The 22,674-nt window shown below is 34.0% G+C and overlaps 1 long non-coding RNA gene across 1 annotated transcript in view; it reads left to right on the forward strand.

Annotated features, from left to right (window-relative positions):
* Positions 1-15,464: 15,464 nt before the first annotated feature.
* Positions 15,465-22,674, forward strand: part of LOC129808298 (uncharacterized) — a 39,655-nt gene continuing 32,445 nt past the window's right edge. The window contains exon 1 of the long non-coding RNA XR_008752363.1: positions 15,465-15,695. This is a non-coding gene — a long non-coding RNA (uncharacterized LOC129808298). The remainder of the gene's footprint in view (positions 15,696-22,674) is intronic.

Below are 22,674 nucleotides of genomic sequence, written 5' to 3' on the forward strand. Positions count from 1 at the left end.
AGTCATTTCGTACATGTGGTCCGAGGACCAAAAAAAAACACCACCCTCATCGCCAAAGCATAAACAAATGCTGCAAAAAGCTGTTGAACTCTCTGCCCTCGGAATACTTCTATTGAGATATTCCCAATATCCCAGGGATGGATAGCAAAGGAGGAGGATTTTCCTGACGGGAGAAGCATTATCAGGGATAGCATTCATCCTTCAATTGAAACCTCTTTAGCTTCCAGCGACTGAATATGTGAGATTTTCTTTTGGGCAACTTTTTTGCGCCCTCACCCCCTAAATTGGCCAATTAATTTTACTTTTCAGTTCATGTTACAAGGCAAGAACATAGCTCAAAGGGATGAAGAACAAGAGATTGTACATGAATTATCCCCTTCTTAGTTTAAACTCGAGTGATGGATTGAAAAGGAAGAGATGTTGTATATGATTAAATCTTTCATTTCAACGAGGATCGTGTTATAATGGCCTGCGAAGTTTTAGATAGAATTAATCGTAATTGAATGCAAAAAAATTTTATCTTGAAGTTTCCAAAAATTTGAATGTTTTTCGAATTGGAGTTTTAGATCTTAGAATCTTAGATCTTAGAAAATCTTAGAATATCGAACATATCGGTTTAATTGTCTACAGTTCTTCCGGTGTTCGTCAGAGGATTAGACACCGGAAGACTTTAAGTCAACATACAACTAAAGCGTGGAATCGAATGAATTTCCATATGGAAAAATGGCACTCAAATCTTAGTCTAGCAGTAGATAAAAAAACCTAATGCAGATTTGGAAAGGTCATTTTATTGTGAGTCTTTTAAACCATTTCTTTGTTTTATTCCAATGGCTGATTAGCAAATTCCCGCACCTTCTTCTTAATTCCCCTCATCTGGTTTTTGACTAGCTTTTCTCCACAGGCTCTGACGACGTTTTTCCATTTTTGCTTGAAATCAGGCAAACTATATTGGACGATTCAGCCTTTTTCCTGAGATCCTCCTTCAAAATTCCCCAATAGTTTGCAATAGGACGCAGTTCCGGTGTGTTGGGCGGATTAAACTTTTTCTGCACATAAATGACTCTATTGTCGTTGAACCACGCAATCGTATCCTTAGCGTAGTGGCTTGATGCTAGATCTGGCCAAAACAATGGTGGAACATCATGGCTTCGATAGAGCGACAGAAGACGTTTCTTGAGACACTCTTCGATGTAAATCTCTTTGTTCATGATCCCGGTGATGAAAAATTCTTGACTTCGAAGACCACACGAGCAAATTGCCATCCAAACCAAGTTTTTTTTTTGGGAATTTGTTGTAGTTCTTGTATATCGATACTTGCTGTGTACACCTGTGCGAGTCTTTGCCGTATAGTATTGTTGTCCAGGCAATTGGTGGAAGTCGGCTTGAAGTCGGGTGGAATTCAAACGATTTCACGCTTTATTACGCCCCACAGAAACGTTTTTATTGGTTTTGATTTGGTGTCCCTTCTGTGAATGCAAGCTATTCTGTTCTTGTTCCATCTATTGATCTCTGGATGTCCTGAGTACCTGTCGGGTCTTCTGGCTAAGAGGGGGAGGGGGTTCGGCCAGGGTTCGGAGACTCTTAGTGTCTAAAGTTAACGGTGACTGCCGTTACAGAACGCTTTTTGTTAAGGGCGTTACTGTTTTTAATGGCATCTAAAAATAACAGACGCTCTTTTATAGCTGCCATTCGGCAATTTTTTCAAATTGTAGCCTGAGAAGCTTATACGGTACTACGGGTATCAGATATAAGGCTTAGCCATTTGGCTTAACTCCTTTAATTCCTTATCAATCAGGCACAATTTTTTAGGAAATTGTTGTTTAGAATTGAATATTAAGGGCAAATGATCTATTAGATTTTGAAAAATTAATAAAATTGCTTGTTATTCAGATTTTTGAGATCTTCGGGAACTCGGCTAAACCTCCAGTCTGAAGCCTGGCTGCATTAGGATTTTGACTTTTTTCTATTTAGTTTATTTTGCTCTTTGTTGTTAATTCTTAATTTTTTTTTTGATTTTGTAATTTTTTTCTCTTTCTATTGTTTTTTCTTCTTCTTTTTTTTGCTTTTCCTTCTTTCACAATTTTAAAAGGGATGACTCTTATTATTGTGAAAAAAATATTAATAATAATAACTAATATACTAAATATCAGGATTATTTTTATAAAGTTAGATTCAGAGAAATTAAGGAAAATTTTAATACTTTTAATTGTCAAAAATGCAATTTTTGACAATTTGTTTTATTGCGTAGAGGGCTCATGGGCCTAAATAGTCAGGTTGATCCTCTAAACTAAAATATTTGGCCTGCAAAGTTTGGCAGTAAATTTTTCAAAAACTATCATACCGAGTTATGAGGATAATTGATTAGAAGCCCTTTGCATAAATTTTCAGGCTGATTCTCAATTTTTTAAATTTTCGAATAGTTAAATTTAGCTTAAAGTTCCTCTGTTGATTTTAGATTAATTTTATGACTTTTTTCGACCTTTGCTTAGAAACCCCTTGAAAGAATGATAATATTTAAATATTGTTTAAATTCTTTCGAGCATTTCACCAAGTATACCAAACTTGGTTGTGCATTATTTTTTGAGATTCCCAAAAAGCCTGCGATGGGGAACTTTTACCCCTAATAACGTTGAATTTGAGTTTCTGTGAAAGGCACTCGTCTGAGGATTTTTCATTAACAAACAACGGAATTCTGACGGATTTTCCCCATACTCCTCGACCGGATGGACGAGAGATTGGCAAGAAGCACAAGAAGGTGTTGGGTCGGAATTGATTGGTGTCCCAATGTGCGTGAGTAACAGAATCCTCTGAGCTTCTGGGTGTGGATAAAAGTGAGATAAAGACGAGGGATGAACAATACGAGTGCGAGATGAGTTTTTCCTCATCCTGTCTATACCCCCAGCCTCTTGCTAAAGATTCCTACTCTTATTCTTTTTTTTGTGTAATAGGAAAATCATGTTGTGTCCAAAGGGAGAAAGTTTATAGTGAGGAATCCTCCTGAATTGATCCCACTTGTGAAATTTAGAGGCACAATGGTACTTGGGTGCGGAGTTTGAAAAGGAAAGTGGCTCAAGTAATTACAAAATTGGAAATGTGATCCCCTGCTTTTTTTTTCTGCAAAAGTTCTTTGTCTTCCTCTTAGACGAGACGTCGGCTACTGATAAAAAGAGGATTCTGGGTGATTGAGGGTTGGGAAGGTGATTTAAAGTAAGAATTCTTGATTGAAAGACAAGCCGGTGAAATGAAAGAAAATTCCTTGTTAGTTTGAATCACTCAAATGGACATGAGGCGCGTGCCTCTCACTTCCGATCTTTTGCCTTCCCCCAAGTGACACATCCCCCAAGTTGTACTTCTTGAGGGTGATTTGCAGAAAGAACTGCAATGAAATTCTGAGAGATTTTCTTTTTTATTTTACAAAATTAAATGGATAGGTGTTTAGTTTAATTTCTTAAAAAGTTTGCATTAGATTTTTTTTTAATTTATTGTATTTTTTTTTACTTGGAGGAAGGCTTTCAGGTTTCGCACACACTTTGGCTTCGAAATTTTCATATTATCCTAATATTTTTTTTAATGAATCTGATCTAATTGAAGGAATATAGGGAAAAACCACGAAATGTTTGAAGCCAAAATATGTGCGAAGCCTGAAAGCCTTCCTTTATACACTGAGAAAAAAAGAGGGTGCGATTAACTGTTTTACCTCGTAACTTTAACACTTTTTAGGTGTAAAAATATATCAACATTTTTAATGTTAATTTTACACCTTTTTAAGGGTAAAATTAACATGAAAAAGGGCTAATTTAACCCCTAATACACCTAAAAGGGTAATATTTACACCGTTTTCGGATCAATAATGCAGCGTAAAATTAACATTTTCGGAATGTTATTTTAACTTTTTCGGATTTCTCTCACTCAGTGTAGTAATAATATTCCCAAAGAAATTTATTTAAATTTTATATCCAATATTTGAGATAAAATTTACTTTACTCTTTCGTATTGTTTTTTTCAATTTGACGGTTAATTTAAGCATATATTGCTATCCATACTTTAATGTAAAATGAGAGAGAATGAGAAATGTGTGAATAAAATAGAAAATGGAAGTTTCTTGAGGTACAATTTGAAATAAATCTCAATCCACGAACCACCCTCGAGACATGAAGAGAATTATCTTTTCTAGCACTCTTACATGCTTGCAGGTTTTCCTCCTTCAGAATAGCTTCTCGTCCCTTTATTCCCTTGCTGCGCGTCCTGTTTTGGGATGGGTTTTCTCCTGTAAAATGGGAAACTTCCATGGAAGCCAATATCCATATATCAATAATTCACATTTTGCGGAGACACTTTTCGTGCGGCAATGGCTGAATATAAATGTGCGAGCCCAAAGTCGTTTGAATTATCCCCCAAGGGTCCTCTTTCTCATTCCCTTGGATCCCCGTCCTCTCCACAAAGCCATTCTGCAACGGAAAAAATATACGGCGAGTGGAAAAAAAGGGAAAAACGGACAGCACACGAGGAATAAAATGTTACCAAAACGGATGTAAGAGTGGAAATCTGGACCCGATATTTTACAAACTAATGTGACATTTCGATTATTCTATGGGATTTAATGTGTTTTATGGCTTACCATATAAATATCACGGGGATGAAATAAAAATAGATATATGATTGCAGTGTTGGAGGAAGAGAAGTAGAAAAAAGTAAAATAAAATGAAAATAAATAAAGGATTTTGCTTATATGGTGAATTTATTTGAATTACCACGCGTACCACTTTCGTTTGTCATCTCACTTATCCGCAAAACACATAATCACAAAAATTATTGTCCTCCACTGTCACCATCAAAAAGTGTTGAACAATAAATTTGCCACACTCTCGTTGCGATACACGATTTCTAAATCATTGCTATCACATAGAATCATCCGCTTAACCCGGCTGACGAAGAGTATTTAGACGAATGTTAGTACTCGTAAGCTGTTAGACTTGCCTTTTGTGAAGGTATTACTTTGAAAATTGGTAATAGCATAAAGTGGCACAGTATTTTAATAATATTAAAAGAAATCGATTTCATTCATCTGAATTTGTTTTATAATTGGATCAACGTAGGGTAACGTGTCGTATTTCGGGACACTTTTTAGCACTTTTAAGTTTCAAACAGCTTAATGACTTCTAAAATTATTTTTTTTCTTTGTTTATACAAATATTTATGTTTTTTTATTCTATCCAGAATAAGATTCTTACCGAAAAATGTTGAAAAATGCATAATTTTTTGTACAACATAGCAAAAAATGTGAAGAAGTAAAAATGGTGTATTTCGGGACAATTGGGTATTTCGGCACAAACAAAAGTGGCTATTATGCAAATAAATTTTACTGAGACTGATTATTTACCTTTGAGTAGAAGGTTCAAACTTCACTGTTTTATAAAAAAATTGTTTAAATTTTACTTAGTGGTTCAAATCGAAAAAAAATCAGCACTGTTTGTGTTGACATCTGCAAAATTGACCACACTGAAGATTTTGCAAAATGTTGAATGTGACACTCACAATTCACGCGTATTTCACACTTTAAATTAAATAAAATTTTAGAAGTTTTATTATGTTTATCTGATAAGTAAAGAGCTTAATATTTCATATAGTACTCATAGTCATTGACCCACTGAAGAAGACTCACACCAAGGGTCGAAGTCTCTGGAGAAACACCTGATTCTTTTTATTTTGGAAAAAGAAAGTAGATTCTGACGAACACCGGAAGAATTGAAGAGTACTCTGTGTTTATTACTGCCCCAGTTTGTCCTATTGTCATTTCAATTCTTCTTTTTCTTCTATATTATGGTGAGACTGTCAGACCATTTTAATCCTAATATGGTAGCGCTGTCACGCTGATGTTTAAAGTAATATTTGCCCCATAAAATAGACTGATATAATGACACCTGACTGTTAAATGAAAGATACGCATACGCCTAAAAAAAATGAAAGTTTCAGTGATTTTAATAGTGTTCTAACAAATAGAAAAGATGTAAACAGTTTTTGTCCATGCACTAGCGTGAAATAATTCTTTATTGTAAAATATGTCTTCTGCCATATTTTCTACAAATTAAATCCTTTGAATTACATTACCTTGAATACACTGACAAATTGAATTTTAGCATAATAGAGAATAAAAAACTCTTATATTCTTTAGAATGATTTTAAGGCCTCTACACTTGGGATCAATTTTCATAAAAAATGCACTTTTGAAGGAGATTGCTTGCAGTGCTGTAGGTGCAAATGTCAAAATTCTATCAAAAATGCGATTTTTGACAAAAATTGCTCCCAATGTTTAGAGGCCTTTATGCACTTATTGTGTAAAGTATACCCATTTATGTAATATATTGATTTTGTACATACTAAAATGTTCCATTGACTAGTTTGCAACTTTTACTCATCAGAAATACAATATGATCGGGAATTATCAATGGTGACAGTTTAATTTTGCTATTTCAGGACAAATTGTTCTTCCGATGAGCGTTGTTGTGGTGCTTTAATCCTTAATTAAAACACTTAAGGTTCCAGAGCATTGGACACTCTAGTGTGACTTCTTCAGCGGCTGTTTGAAGGAATTTAATTTGAATTGTAACAATTTTTCTATTTTTAAATTTCTACAAGGTGGTTCTTTGATTATTTTATTTTTTGGATATTGCCCCTATTTAGTTAGTGAAAATAATTATTAACTGTTTTTGAACCTTTATAACTTATATTAATGAAAAAATCACAAAAAATATCACTAACAATTTTTTCTTCTTTCTTTTTAGTGACTTCTTAACGTAGGTAATTTAAGTTGGAAAATTCTGTAACGTCTTTATGTATGGAAAATCTCTAAATTCTAATGAAAAATTTGCTCGATTATTGAATTACATGGCAACATTACAAAGATTGATAAAGATCCTTTCGGATGGTTCTCTTGTATCTAGGTTACCTAGCCTAGATAATTATTAATATAATAAAAATTGTTTTTAGTGATTCTAATTCTAGAGCTCCCACATGTTTTCCATCTGATGAGTGTAATTTTAGGCAGAATTTTGACAATACCCAAAAGAAAAGATTAATGAAAAGTGTGTTAATTTTAGTGTTTTAAGTGTGAGTGTTTTAATTATGGATTAAACTCTCACACCGAGGCTCACCAAAAGGACAATTTCTGCTGAAATAGCAAAATATTAGAAATATATTTCAGTGTTATTAACCAATTGAACAAAATACTGACTAGTTTTATTTTTATTTTTTATTCATAAATTCTTTAGGCTTTGACAAAATACGAAATATTTTAATTTGAATTCATTTTTCAAGCCTTTTAACTATTTGTTTATCTATTTTTTTCGATTTTGTTTTCTAAATTTATTTGTAAAAAAGTGGTTTTGTAACAAGTGCAAAGTCAGAACGTTGTGTCAGCCGGGTTGTATTTTATTTCTCATATATGATTTTTTGGCAATTCAGAGATCTTCACTGTTGATGGAAAAGCTTTTGGCGAAATATCACAATTTTTCTCAATATTTGCGAAAAGCTGTCCTCTTTTTTTCTCCTCGATGATTTTCCTTTTTTCCATTCCTGTGGATGGGAAAATTTGTATCCCTCCGAGGCATAATACAAGAGGCAGAAGAGGAAAAAAATTGTCGAAAATGTAACAAGGCAGTACAATAAAAAAATCATTTAATAATATATCAAACATTTTACTCTCCAACTAAGGTCCTTGTTCGATTTACCCATGAAGGCTGATATAAAAGTCAGTTGAATTACAATCCATCCATTTGGGATGGTTGGAAATGGAAGAGAGATGGAAAATGTGACGGCGGATATCGACATGAAAATAGAATGGAAAATTTGATTGGTTTCATTTTTCCTATTTTATTTTATTTTTTTCTCCGTCTCTTACATACACACCCTTCAACGAAAATTGCTATATACTTTGGATATATAATAGATTTATTATGTATTTGGGGAGCTGACAAAATATTAAAAGGAAAAAAACGTACTGGATATTGGAAAAAATGCTCTTTGTGGCTTTTCCAACACAATATCGTTTGTTTTATGTTAAGAGTTGAGTGAATTGGTTGGAAAATTTTTCAGTCTTCTTCTCGATTTTTCCATTTTTTTTCCCAGAGAAAATTCATCCAAATTTTATCCCTTAGTATTGTAAGTTTCCGTTTCATGGAGATTAGCATAGAAATGAGATGTATTAAATTTTCCCAAGTCTTCTCGCATTTCTCATGTGTTTTACAGCTGAAAGAAGGAAATGGCCAGAGAGAATCCATATACCCTCCAGGATTGAGGGTATATATCTAGGGAGAACATGCCAAATGTTTTTTCTCCCTCAGTGGGTGCGAGGGTGGTGAGAGATGTGAAAGAAGAAAAGGAATGCATAATGAATGAATGGCCCTTACGAATAGTTTTTCATACCGACATCTCACCCTCCTGCAGAGGGTGAGTTTGGAGAAAATTCTTCCATACGATAATCCCGAATTTATATGCACTCTCAGACGAAAAATCAATACTGGGGTCGTTTGATAAGGCTTTCTCTCTGTTTTTCTTTGCTTCTGGCTCCTCTGGCAAGGGGTGTATTCTGCATAAAGTTGTGCAGAATGGACATAAGGTGAAAACGTACCAAGATTGGCAATTTAATAGATTCTGCGGATTATACGGCTTCCAGGAGACTTTAATATGGACTTCAGATATTAGCCTTTACCACATTACTTAATTTATCTAATTTCTTATCAGTCAAGATTTCTTATAAAATTTTGACTTAGAAATGGGAAAAATGGTAAATGATCCATTAGGGGAAAGTGGGGCACTTTTGAATGGGGTACCTTTGGATTTTTTTTGCTTTTTTGCTTTTGAAATTGTATTTTACAATTATTAGTAGTTATTGTAACAGACGCCAAAAATTCACATCAAATTTTTCCTTCTTAAATTTCGTGAAAATTAGTTACAAAAATTAGGGAACAAGTTCTCCTAAGAAGAAAAACCAAACCCCACATTGACATCCTTATAGTGATGAGTGATATGTATCCCTTAAACTTCACGATCTCTAAGAGTAATTGCGAGAACATTATTCAGTCGACCACTGAAGAAGGTCCACATCGGGACCGAAAGCTCTGGGCAAGACGAAAAAAGTGTTTTTTTCATCTTAGGGTGACCCTTTTTCACTGGCGAACACCGGAAAGTCCCTCTCAAAGTACATTGCGCCAGCTCATCATCATTAATTAAACTAGCTCCGTTTCAAAGGTTCCCTACTTCAAAGATGCCCCACTTCTCTCATATTTTAGACAGAAAAAATTATATCGTAAAATTGTTTGTAAATGTTTGTGAATTTTTACTGGGGACTTACAAACATGCTCGCAAATAGTATAGCCCACTAAAAAGTTTGTAAAAGTTTGTACTTTTTTTCTTATAAACATTGTTCTAAGCATGATCGCTTGACGAGCATGTTTTTTGTTCTTTTACAAACATTTTTTTTTTGTAAATGTTCGTAAACACACAGAAAAATATTCGGAAGATTTTGTAAATGCTCGTTAGGTGATCATGTTACAAACAAAGTTTGTGATAAAGTACAAACTTTTACGAACTTTTAGGTGGGCTACACAATTTAAGAGCATTTCGTAAGTTCTCAATAGAAATTCACAAATATAAACAAACGATTTTACGAAATATGTTTCTCTGTCTAAAAACATTAAATTTCTTGTTTATTTAAATTTTTGAGACCTTCGTGAACTGGGGTAATACGAGCTTCAGACGTAAGGTTTAGTCATATGGCTTATTTTATTTAATTCCGGAAAGATTTTTGGGAAGTGTGACATAGGATTGAATATCAAGGAAAAATTATCCATTTCGTTCTAATAAATCACTAAGATTGGTTGTAATTTAGGATCTCGATACCTTCGGGAATTGGGCTAAACTTCAACTCTGAAACCGTGTAAGACCATCTTCAGGTTTAGCCCAGTTCCGGAGGGTCTCAAAACCTTAAACAGCAACCGATTTTATTGATTTTTTCAAAATGTAATATGTCATTTGCCCTTAATAATCCAATCCTAAGTCAAAATTCTCCAAAAAATCTTTACTGATAAGATATTAGAGATGTTAAGCCATATGGCTAAGCCTTAGGTCTGAAGCCTGTATAATGGTGCTATTCCAATGAAAAAATGAGCACGTTTTTTTTATCACATTGCTGTTCTCAAGTACTAAAAAGACCATGACTGTTCTCACATGTTATTTCAATTAATGTCAGATGGCATTGTGATCGGGGGTGAAAGCTTGCTCGGCGGGAATATTCGAATTAGGATTTCGGTTGGGAAATCGACAAGATTAATTTAATGTTTTCACTTTCAGAGTATTTTCTACATTTTTTTTATCATGATTGATAAGATGTAAGGTTCTTCTCTCTACACAAAAACTTCATATTTTCTCCAGTCCTCGTCGTGTTTCAAGATCACGAAATAGTCATGACAGGAACCGACATAAAAGAAAAGTTCAACCGAAATCCGAATTCAAATATTCCATCCGAACAAGTTTTCACCCGATCACAATGCCATCTGACATTCAGTCAGGATGAAGTAACCTGTCATGTCAGCTTGGTAGCGTGATGCAGTTGGATGGCCGGGAGTTGGCAACTTTAGCCTCAACCGCAGGTTTTCGCAGGTTTTCCATGAATTTTTCCGTGAATTCTCAGTGGTGAAAAGTCGGCGAGCAGCATTAATATTCTCTACTCCTTATTTTCCCTGAAATGGCGTATGCGAACAGACGTGGTCATTTTTAGTACTTGAGAACAGTAATGTGCTAAAAAAACATGGTCACTTTTTCATAGGAATGGCACCATAAGCCTGTAGTCTAAAGACCGCTTAAGAATCTTATTGTTAGTATTAAATATTTTTAAACAATAAAAAATATTTAGTACATCTATGTACTAAACCGTTTCGAATTGGTGATATAGGCTTCAGGCTATTGTTAAAGCTATTCCAAGCTAAATCTACAGGGCAAGGTGGGGCTACTTTGAGCCGTGGGGCTACATTGTTATACGATTTTTTTGCATATTTCTAAAAGAAACTGGGTTTTAACATACTGCAATTTGGATAGACAAAATCGACAAAATGGATAGACAAAATAAAATAATTGTAAGGCCCAGATTCATTTAGAAATAGGCGAAAAAGTCGTATAACAATCTAGCCCCACAGCTCAAAGTAGCCACACCTCCCATGAAATATAGAGAAATAAATTAAAAAGTTAGAGGTAGTGAATAATGTAAAAAAAAAATTGCGAAATATAAAGAGTACATCGTGAGCATCGTATTTTCTGATTAAAATGTATTGCTTTTCACAATTATTGTCGCAATGCGCCTTAAAATGTATGACTTGTGTCGTTGAATCAGTTAATATTTTTTAAAGTTTGAATTATTTATTGAAAAAGAGGTGGACTTGGCCCGCAAAAATGGCTTGAATTGACTTGAAAATATCCGAAAAAGTTTACAAAGTGTATTATTCAAAAACAATTTTGAAAAATGAAAAATATTTTAGTACATGCACGTACTAAAACACTTTCACTTTCTTGTTTTAGCAATACGTAACAAACCTTGTAGATTTTGTAAAAATTTGTAAAAATTGTGTAATTTTGCCATTGCAATCCCTGAGATTGCTTTAGTAATGACTAGTCGAGAACTCAGTTAAATCTCTAACATTTATTAAAAATATGAGCATGGATTTTTAGTACGTACCAAGTAATATGCGAAGATATAAAATCCGTAACTAAATCTCCTTAATTAAATGTACTTAAGTGATCATAAGTTCGATACCGAAATTGTTTAAATATATTCATCTATTGCATGCCCTTCTTGAGAGAAATTAAAGTATAAAAATCGTATAATATTGCGATTTGTGTCCAGACATCACCGCAAAAATATGATGGAAATATTTTTAACTGCCACTTGAGAATTGTTCATTGTTTTATCATAATTTTTTTTATCGTAGAAGGAAAAATCACCCTTTTACACCATTGGTGAATCCCCTATGATGGACGACCATTGCATGATTTATGACACTCTCATGTGAAATATTACATTACATTTTCTTGAATTTTATTGATCCAAAAAGCTCCCACTGCCACCCAATCTCACAAGACTTTCTTAGGGGGGTTGAGGTAGAACGGAGAGCAAAATATATTTACAACCCTATCCACAGGACGACAATATACAATAAAATGTTGCACAGGGTGGAATTTTCACCCAGGGATGAAAAATATCTAAAGGAGCAAGAGAGATGGCAAATGATGGACTTTTGCAAACACAATCCATCAATGTTTCACAAATTCTTCATCTTTCTCCCTTTTTTTGTCTCTTCCATATTCCTCATTATCTTATACTCCTTTCGATATTCTATTTTAGGGGGGTTCTTATCTCTCCTGGAATATTGTCATCCGTCTCGTCACTATGCTTCCCTGTGTTTAATATAAATAAAATTATGTTATCCCAAATGAGATGGAAGAGGTTCTCGAGGGTGCTGGGTAGAGAGAGAATGGAAGAAAGTTCACCCCTTTCGTGAGCTCAATATTAAACATTAGCAGTTGAGATGATAGGGTTGAAATAATACCGGGACAGACCTCCATCTTCCAAACAATGAAAGTGTTCATCAATCATAATCTGATGACTCATTTTCCACCCTCTCATTACTCACAGCACTTTGGATGTGCCAAAGAATTTCCCATAAATAGGGCTGGCGTTTTGTTCAAGACTTTAATATCTCAATTTTCCATCCTCAAAATCTATTGTCCCTATCGGGAAATGCGAAAATTGTTTGCAACTTCGTTAAATGTTGTATGAATTAAAAAAACATTATTTCTTTAGTTTTACAGGAAGATTTTATTCTCTAAAAACCTTTAAAATTATTATTTTTTCTTTTGTAAGCCTTAAAGTGGGCGTGGCCTATTTTTTCGATATAGAAAAACGCTTTGAAGCTTTGGATGTTTAATATTTCGTATCAGTAGATTTTTTGCTATATTCCCTAATGTATTATACTCATGGTTCTTATACAAAAATGTGAGACATAAGATTACCTACTAAAATCTAAATTACCATGATCCATTAAAAACATAGGACAAAATCCAATGGAACGAAACTTCCATCGTCTGAAGCATTCAAGGCCTTCACCTGTAACCATCTCAAATCCTAATTTAACATACTGCTTCCTGGATTTTACTGACCATAATTTTTACTGAGTATTTGTCACTGAGCTACTCAGCAGATTGACAGTATCCGAAGCCTTTTTTACAAATTGGTTTTTGTATCGATCATTGTCGTATCTTAATTTTCTAATTTTTAAATTTGAATTTTTATTTTGAATAAGATTTGTTACTGAAGGAAATCAGATTTAGGATTCACAAAAAAGGTTTTATTTAAAACTGAGCAAAAACCAACACTTAATTAATTAAAAAATACAGTTACGATAACGGCAGACGTAAAAGACGACGTAACATACTTTAATGGTTACAATGTCACACTAACTGTCAGATTAATTTAAAAATACTAGTAGGGGAAAGTGGTCTGCCTTTGAATACGGCAGCCTTTGAACATTTTTTTCTCTTATTTTCCAAAGCAAAAAATCTATTTTGTTAATCGACGTTAATAGAAAATAGTTAGTTGTATTGAATATAGTTTGGAGATCAGGGTTTTTGCTTTGGAAAATAAGAGAAAAATTGAAATATTCGAAATTTTCAAAATCAAGATTTCGTATTCTGACGCGAGGTAATTATGGAACTTAAAATGTCTTAGCTAAGAACCAAAATTTCAAGATTTTCCACACTTAACGAAACGTCACTTCTGACAAATATCTTCATCTCTCTGTTGAATTTGTTGAAATTTTGTCATATAAATTATCAAAATAAATTAGTACGTATTAAAGAATACATGAGAGGTCATAAACGGGAGTACAGGAAGTGTAAACCAAACTCGTGATCGGTGATAAATCAAGAAATGCTTATGCAAGATGTGATTATTTTGCAGATATCCTCTGGTTTACTTCGATATGGTTTACTTCGATATGTACATTTAGAAATACGTACCATTTCGATTACATTGTAAGATCAAACACAGTATTTTGCGAAGTAATTCCCTTTTTGTACCATCTATCTTATAGATATATTCTTCATCAATAGTCATTTCCATTCTTCAAATTGTTACTGTCTCGAAAATTCCAAGCATCTCCGAGAGGTTCTTGGAATTATTTCAAGAAAACATGAAATTTGACGTCTTGAAATCTTGAAATATTGGTTCCAGAATTGCAAATCTTGATATCCACACGGTTTGTGTCTTGGATTTCAAGACATTTGACAGATTTGACATCTTGATCTTGAGTTTTTGATTTTGGTATACTAAAATCCTGAAATTTTCTTCATCTTGATCTTGATCTTGGTCTCAGAATTGAGGCCAGTATTTATTGTTTAATTAGCGTAAAAGAAATTAAAAGAAAAATTTTTCATTCTGAAAATTTGTCAAAATTTTACGATACGACACTTGGCTATTACGACACTTGGTGATGCAGTTCGCAAGACAGAATCATTCATGATTTTTTTTTAAATAATGTTCATTGAATAATCGATGAGTTTTAAGGGCATTAATTCATATCTTAATCCAATTTCACGCCATAAGAGCGCAACGAAACACTTTTGTAAGTGCTCTTCAAGAATGCTAAATAAATTGAAAAGGCCATTCTTAATAAAAAATAACATCGATTCACCCCATTTGGAAAGGGATGTAAAATTGTGTAATGTACTTTCAATTTGAAGGATTTGAAGTATTATCATCGGAACATGGGATAGCACGAAAATTCATGCGAAAAATGTAGCTATGAACCACAAATTGAGGGTGATTTTTGATGTTATTTGAAAATAGTCTTGCATTGAAAATGAAATCACCTCAAAAAAAAAACACCCTCAGACAAATCACAAGGGTGAAGAAGTCTATTTCAGAAGGAGGGTTCAAGAGGAAACTGTAAATTTTCAAAAGGTCACAATCGGCTCTGGAGGAAAATTCTTCGAATCATAAATAATTTTTGTCACGCAACATTTGACATTCGGATTTTTTCCTTGCTGTGGTGGAAATCCACCCCAATTGAGGAGTGGTGGGAATAAAAAATAATATTATTGTGTTTTCAAATTTACTGGCTTGTAATAAAGTTTTCCCACTCTTTTTTTTTGCAAAATTGAGTGCAGGATAAAGTTGGTTGTGGTTTCACCCTTAGGTTTCGTTTTTACAATTTCATTTTTATGTATTTTCGAGCATTTACAATAAAATAGGGGTTGATTTTTTTAGCAAAAAAAATGATGATGGTTCGACGGAATGAGATGAATTGAGAATGTCCTCAATTTATTGTCACTTCAGCATTTGTAACATGACTTTGAAGAAGAAAGCTTAACAGAGAAAATTATGGTGAAATTATAACTTTATATCATTTTCAGGAATATTCTCTATCGATTTCACCCCCTTCAGCCGTCAACCCTCCTGAGCCATGGCCACTGGCAACGCCATCGACTGTGAGACAAAGTACTGGTACTGGCTGTATGTGCGAGAAGGATGGCTGAGAAAACTCCTGCGCTACATTTGCAACAGAATATTCCATCGTCTGCCACCATTAAATTATTCCTGCAGTTGCTGAATATGAGCACAAACCTGGAGGGTGGTCTAAGTGAATGGGGTGAGTTTTCCACTATGAAATATAACTCAATCCCTCTCTTCTTGTGACTGTGTGTGCGGGATGTCTGAGGAAGTAGCGCATGCGTTTGGTCTGATCCTCATGCACCCCTTCTTCAGGGCCAGAGAGAACGGGTGGTCCGCTGGGAAGGGTGGAAAATCACATTTCGCGCATTGACAATACAATAGGCACAATAATATTTGACTATTTCCCTTGGAATGCATTATAAACTTTTTACTTTTAACCAATAATACTTCAGTTGGATTTTATTAAAAAAAAAACTTTGTTCTAAATTGTCATGATAGGGGAGAATTGGGTCAGTTTCACGTAGCTCAATTGTTTTCGCTAATTTACCTAAATGAATTGTATTTAGGCTAAACAAACTACTTGTCTCAAATTAGATACTAATTATCAAGAAATGTTTAAAAGAATTTCTAGATTATTATTAATGATTATCATGAAAATGATTATATATCCATATTACAAAGCGGTGAATTCATGAAATTGTCCCATTCTCCCCTATGATGTCAAACATGGTTGCTGGATGATTTATTTACTTCTTGGTTTAGTTTAGCTGTTATCAACCGAACTAACTTTTTTCTAGATTTAAATCGTATTGTCTTGATTTCTAAATTAGTTCATTATGGTTCTGTCACACCTTTTAGATCAGGAAAATTTCATAAAATAAAAATTCACATCCCTTTTTATTCTATTGCACTTCAAATTTGATTTAGATTAATTTGAAGTTTTTGTGATGATTAAAAGAAGAAGAAGAGTGCGAGAGAATGAGATAGACATATACAAAGTGTGAGAATAAGAAAGAGATTCGAATTTTGACTTCATGAAATTTTCCAGATCTAAAAGGTGTGCCGGAGTCATTAGAAAATACGATGTACTAAAAATTATAGGGGAGACTGGGGCAAAAAGGCACAAATCGAAAAATTCAAAATCCAATATCTTCCAAGGTAAAAAAGATAGCGGCTCAAATTTTTTTTCTATAGATAGCCTCTATAGACCTTCTTCAATGTCGTAAGTTTCTTAGAATTCGAACAAGGAATTTAGAAAATAAAAAATATCGAAATTTTTAGCCCAATTTTTGAAATATTTTCCTTGCAGAATATAATAATTATGACCTACTTATTTTCCAAAATTGATGCACTGGTGAATATTTTCTAAATAATTTGGATTTTTTGAATACGAATCCGCTATCTATTTTAGAATTTCACAAAAGTTCTTTTCTCCAGAAATGCTTTTATTAAAAACGGCCACTTGGGGTAAAAAGTAACAAATGATATAGAGCAAAAAGTAACAAAAAAGCGAAGCAATTTCTGATGTCTCACGGCGAAAAGAAACGTCAATGCCATGTATCGCCGCTTGTTGTTTGCATTGGTCAAGCGATTTGCAATCTTTTGTGTGTTTTTTTTTCTAAAATAGCTTGAAAATCGTTTTTATCGTTCAGTTATGAAAAAGTGGTGTTTTGCAAAGGTGTAGAAGAATAAATTTCCTATGAAAATATGTTATCTAGGTATTTTTTTTTAATTTACGGAATCCCGTAACAAAGCGAATAAAAATATGATAATATCCCACTCCTGATACTATTTGTCCCAGTATTTTTGAGAATGCTCACAAAATTACCTATTAGAAAACGGCTCGATAAACGTATTTCCTTACAAAATAGAGGAAAATTACTTTCAGAAAGTTGTAGAGAGGTAAATTTCCTAGAAAACTGCGCTAATTAGAAATTTCTGGGGCGTTCGATTACTTTGTAAAAAAATAAAATATCCGTTTTGTGACTTTTTGCCCCAGTCTCCCCTATACAAGAAATTTAACGTCTTGAAATACTGATTTCAGAATTAGAAATCATGAAATCTACACACTTTGTATCTTGAATTTCAAGATTTCGAGACATTTGGCTGAATTTTAATCTTATGGTTTTGATTTTTTGATTTAAGAATATCAAAATTTTCAAATTTTCTTGATCGTGATTTTGATCTGGCTCTCAGAATTGCGACCAATATTCTAAAATAGATCACAACTGTATCTTATTTATTTTTTAAATTTATTTTTTATATTTCTTTCCTAATCATTAAATACTTTCAAAATTATATCTACAAGAATTGCATTTGACAATATGCCAAAGATTTTGAAAAAAAAAACATTTCTTTTGAAAAAAGAATTAGAGTTACTATAATTATTATTAATCGTATCGATGTATTACTATAAGGTAATTATTTTTATTTGTTTGTCTGAAGACTCTGCTAGGTACATTGTAGATCGTCCAGGAGTGCCTTCCCGTAGTGTGGGTGATTCTTTTATACTCCCGGAGTTCATAGGCAAAGGCGATGCATTATAATTACGTTTTTGTACATGTGAAAATTTTCTAAATCAGACATTCCGATTTTTGCACCGAGTAGGACCGCCCAAGACCCAACGGTCTTGCCTAGTGCGCCACTTATTCTCTTACTAAAGTTATACAGCAACCACATGACTCTAAATTTTTGAAGCAGATAATCACAAGATCACTATCAGAAAGATGCCTACAATGCGATTATCAACTCTCTTAGTCGAAACCCTAGGTCGGTCAGTAGGCAAAAGTAGTACTCTCCATTCGAACGTTCATGCCTTGGAATAATGTGAATTTTCTTTTATTTTTCTTAGAGACTGTAGTTGAGACATTAAGAATAAACGCCAATTCAAACCTTTCTTTTCTGAGTAAAATGATCATTAAATATCTATTGTTTTCTCTGATGTGCCACTTTTATACGAATATCCTTACTTTCTTATATTCTGACACCCTTCCTCATTCTTTCTTGATCCGTCACTGAGGTGGATTCTAATGACGACATCGGTTGGGTGAATAAAGGGGGCTGATTCACGAGCCATTTTCAATTAGCAGGTAATACAAAAGGACGGATATTTGCACTTTTTCCTTGCTTTTCCTCAGTGTGAGTGGAATCTCAATTTGGGGCGATGTCACTAAATCCACTTCTCACCCCTTAAGATTATTTTTCCACCCTGAAAGATGCCCCAATGTGAAATTGGAAACCACCGTGAGCAAACAATGGGTGAAATATTAAAAAAAAAACCAGGAACTTAAGGAAGGGGTTTCCCATTTCACATTATGAATTGTTCAGTTTGCAGTCATTTTATGTGGATTCCCAGTCTGACAAGGGAAACCCGGGGTGTCAATATTTGGATAATGGAAAAAGGCAAATGTCATTTTCCATCGAGCTTTCATTTCTTCGAAATTTTTCCTTCTGCGCTGCATTATTTAGAACCACTTTCGAAGCTCTCTGGCACCAAATATTGATGATGGAATTCCGGCACGTCGATAAATATTAATGCTTTTGGGGTTTTGTGTGCGGGGGTGAAATTCTAAAATTGATACCCAACCCTTGTTTTGTGAGTAGCCATTAAATTGATTGGCATTTTGAAGGATTGGATACCGCTGAAGACATGTAAAGGGCGTTTTATATTAGCAATTGTTATTCGCCGAATTGCCTGGCCATTTACCATAAACAGTCACTGGGTTTGATGCCTTTTTTTTGGTGATCAAATGAAATTCAGTCTAGCTCAGGAATTGGATTTATCAACTGCTTTAACCCAGTTGACCAGTCATAAACTATTTGTGTTTTCTAATTTGCGAAACTGATTTTCAAATTCTTTGATCAATGGCATCCGGATTGTCAATATGTTCCAGAAACTTTATTAAAAACTGCATATTTAAAATTGATAATTAAATTGGATTATTAATATATACTACGCTAGCAGGTTCATGTTGAGAGAATGATCAAAAATCCATATAAAGGTTTCTGATTTAAAGAATTTACAGAATTTATCATGTAACATATGAACTTTAAATAGGGGAAAACGTTGTACCTTCGGACAACTCAAGCTTCGAACAAATCATTTTTTCCAATATGTTTTAATTGAATTTTTCCGATTATAATATTAGATTTTAATGGATAGTCTAAAGCTTAAAATTTCCTGAAAAGTGCAATGGGACAAATCCAAAACATATTTGAAAACATAGAAAAAAAATGACTTGAATTCCAAACAGTTGACCAAACGTGAGGTATCGGAATACGAATTAGTTTACGACGAACGTATCTGCCCTTAGAGCACGACACTCTGGTATATTTTAGCCCAGACTTTGGACTATAAAATGTCCCATTTGAAGAAAACTAGGGGACTTGCTTTTGGTTACGGTGATGGCCATTGTGTTCTCAAAACAAACAAAATATTTTCCTACTCTATAAATGGCTTTAGTCAATTTTTTGTTGGACGCGAAATTTAACAGTACGAAATTTTGTTGGAATTGGAACGCCCACTGTTTCTAACTGAATTTCGTACTTGATCACAGCTTCAAATGAACAATCAATCGTTCATGTGTTAGAGTACTCGCTCTATGATGCAACTGTTCTAGGTTGAAATCTTCTTTAGGTCATCAGTCAATAGGCTTTTTTCTGAAAAATAATGCGTTCGAATTGACTTGCATCTACTGAATCTCATTGCTCTTGATACTACGGGAAAATCAAAAACAATCAAAATTCAAAAACATTTTTTCGGGATATGTACTATGGAACGTTGTAACACTTCTCTTGTTAGTATGTTACTTACAGATTTGAAGCTATCTTATAGGACAATATTTCGATACACATTCGCTTTGTTCTTGCTATGAAAGTCTAAAGCATTAGAAAGAAACGGTGGTACGTGGCTTCTGTTGGTCATTCGAGAAATTTGTCATCAGGCGAATTACAATTTACGGGTAACTCATTTCGGGGAACTCAAAGCAATCTGGTCAGGGAACCAACGGGGAACTCCAAGAACCCATGGGAAACCCACGAGGAGCCCAGGGAACTTACGGGGAACTCGGAGAACCCATACATTTTTAGGGAACCTGAGGAACCCGTACATTTTTCAGTGTACTCTCGGGGAACCCATACATTTTACGGGGAACTCTCGCGATGAATGGAAATTCACACATTTTTCAGGTAAAAAAAATAGCGACTCAAATTTTTTTTAATAGATAGCCTCCATAGACCTTCTTCAATGTCGTAAGTTTCTTAAAATTCGAACAAGGAATTCAGAAAATAAAAAATATCGAAATTTTTAGTCCTATTTTTAAAATATTTTCCTTGCAGAAGATAACAATTATTACCTAGGGGAAAGTGCCCATGCTTGATACCATTGGAAGCTTCGTAATGACTAAATTTTCTATGTTTCACAATATATATGTTACACATCGCAACCATATTTTAAAAACTATGAGAAAGTGGCCAGTTTTTAAGATATATTGTGGAGTCATGTTTATTGAGAAACATAGGGAAAATTTAGTCATTACGAAGCTTTCAATGGTATCAAGCATGAGCACTTTCCCCTACTTATTTTCCAAAAATTGATACACTAGTGAATATTTTCCGAATAATTTGCATTTTTTGAATACGAATCCGCTATCTATTTTAGAATTTCACAAAAGTTCTTTTCTCCAGAAATCTTTTTATTAAAAGTGGCCACTTGGGGTAAAAAGTAACAAAAGGTATAGCGCAAAAAGCAACTAGAAAGCGAAGCAATTTATGATGTCTCACGGCGAAAAGAAACGTCATTATCATGTCTCGCCGCTTGTTGTTTGCATTGGTCAAACGATTTACAGTCTTTTGTGTGTTTTTTCTAAAATAGCTTGAAAAGCGTTTTTCTCGTTTTCTCACTTTTCTCGCAGAGAAAACGGTGTTTTACAAAGGTGTGTAGATGAATAAATTTTCTATGAAAAAGGTATTTTTTCAAATTTACGGAAGCCCGTAATGAAGCGAATCAAAATATGATAATAGCCAATGTCTGGTACTATTTGCCCCAGAATTTTTGAGAATAGTCACAAAATTACCTTTTAGAAATTGGCTCGATAAACGTATTTCCTTACAAAATAGAGGAAAATTACTTTCACAAAGTTTTACAGCGGTAAATTTCCTATAAGACTGCGCTAATTAGAAATTTCTGAAGCGCTCGAGTAGCTTGTAAAAAAATAAAATATCTATTTTGTGACTTTTTGCCCCAGTCTCCCCTAAACCCATTTTTTTGTGGGAATAAACCGACGTGAAATACAATCAGCAGTAGTGGGTTCCGGAAGTCGTCGGGAAAGTAACAGTCACTCAGGGAAACACATCAACTGTCTCCAGACCTTTCGGCTCGGTCTCCAAGCCTTCATCAGTGGTTAAGTTTTATATATTTATTTTTTTCCTTTTGGGACTCTTGTAATTTTTTTCCTCTGAGACTCTAAGGGTTTTTGGTCAGTATTGCAACAGGGCATGAAAAGGAACGGGGGCACTACTCTAGACCGTCCTTTAACAATTTTTCTCAACTTTTGGCACAATTTTGATATATTTTCTTTCTTCTTGGATTCTGCTGGGTGTCTTCCTTTGTGAGTAATAACAAAGATACTAACAAAGAAAGACTCCCAGCAGAATCCAAGAAGAAAGAAAATATATCTAAATTGTGCCAAAAATTGAGAAAAATTGTCAAAGGACAGTGTAAGGTAGTGCCCCGTTCCCTTTCATATCCTGTTGCAATACTGACCAAAAACCCTGAACGAGTCTTAGAGGAAAAAAAAAATTACAAGATTTGACCACTGACTGAATAAGGCTTGGAGGCCGAGCCGAAAGCTCTGGAGATAATTGATGTGTTTCCCTGAGTGATCCTTAGTTTCCCGATGACTTCCGGAACCCCCTACTGTTGATTATATTTTTTTAGGAACCGGGAACTAGAGTCACTTCATAAATCACTTGTTTGGGGCAATCATCTTCCAGATGGACCCCTAATACAATTAAAAAAAAATCACTTGTAAATCATACATAAAAATCATTGCTAATTCATATCCCTGTACATGAATTAGTACAACGGGGTTTTATAAATACTCCCTAAATATACACAATACACTATTATAGAACAATTAAGAATAAAAATAAAAATAAAATAGAGAACAGCTTAG

This window comes from Phlebotomus papatasi, chromosome 3, assembly GCF_024763615.1.
Source record: "Phlebotomus papatasi isolate M1 chromosome 3, Ppap_2.1, whole genome shotgun sequence".
In the NCBI taxonomy this organism is placed as follows: domain Eukaryota; kingdom Metazoa; phylum Arthropoda; class Insecta; order Diptera; family Psychodidae; genus Phlebotomus; species Phlebotomus papatasi.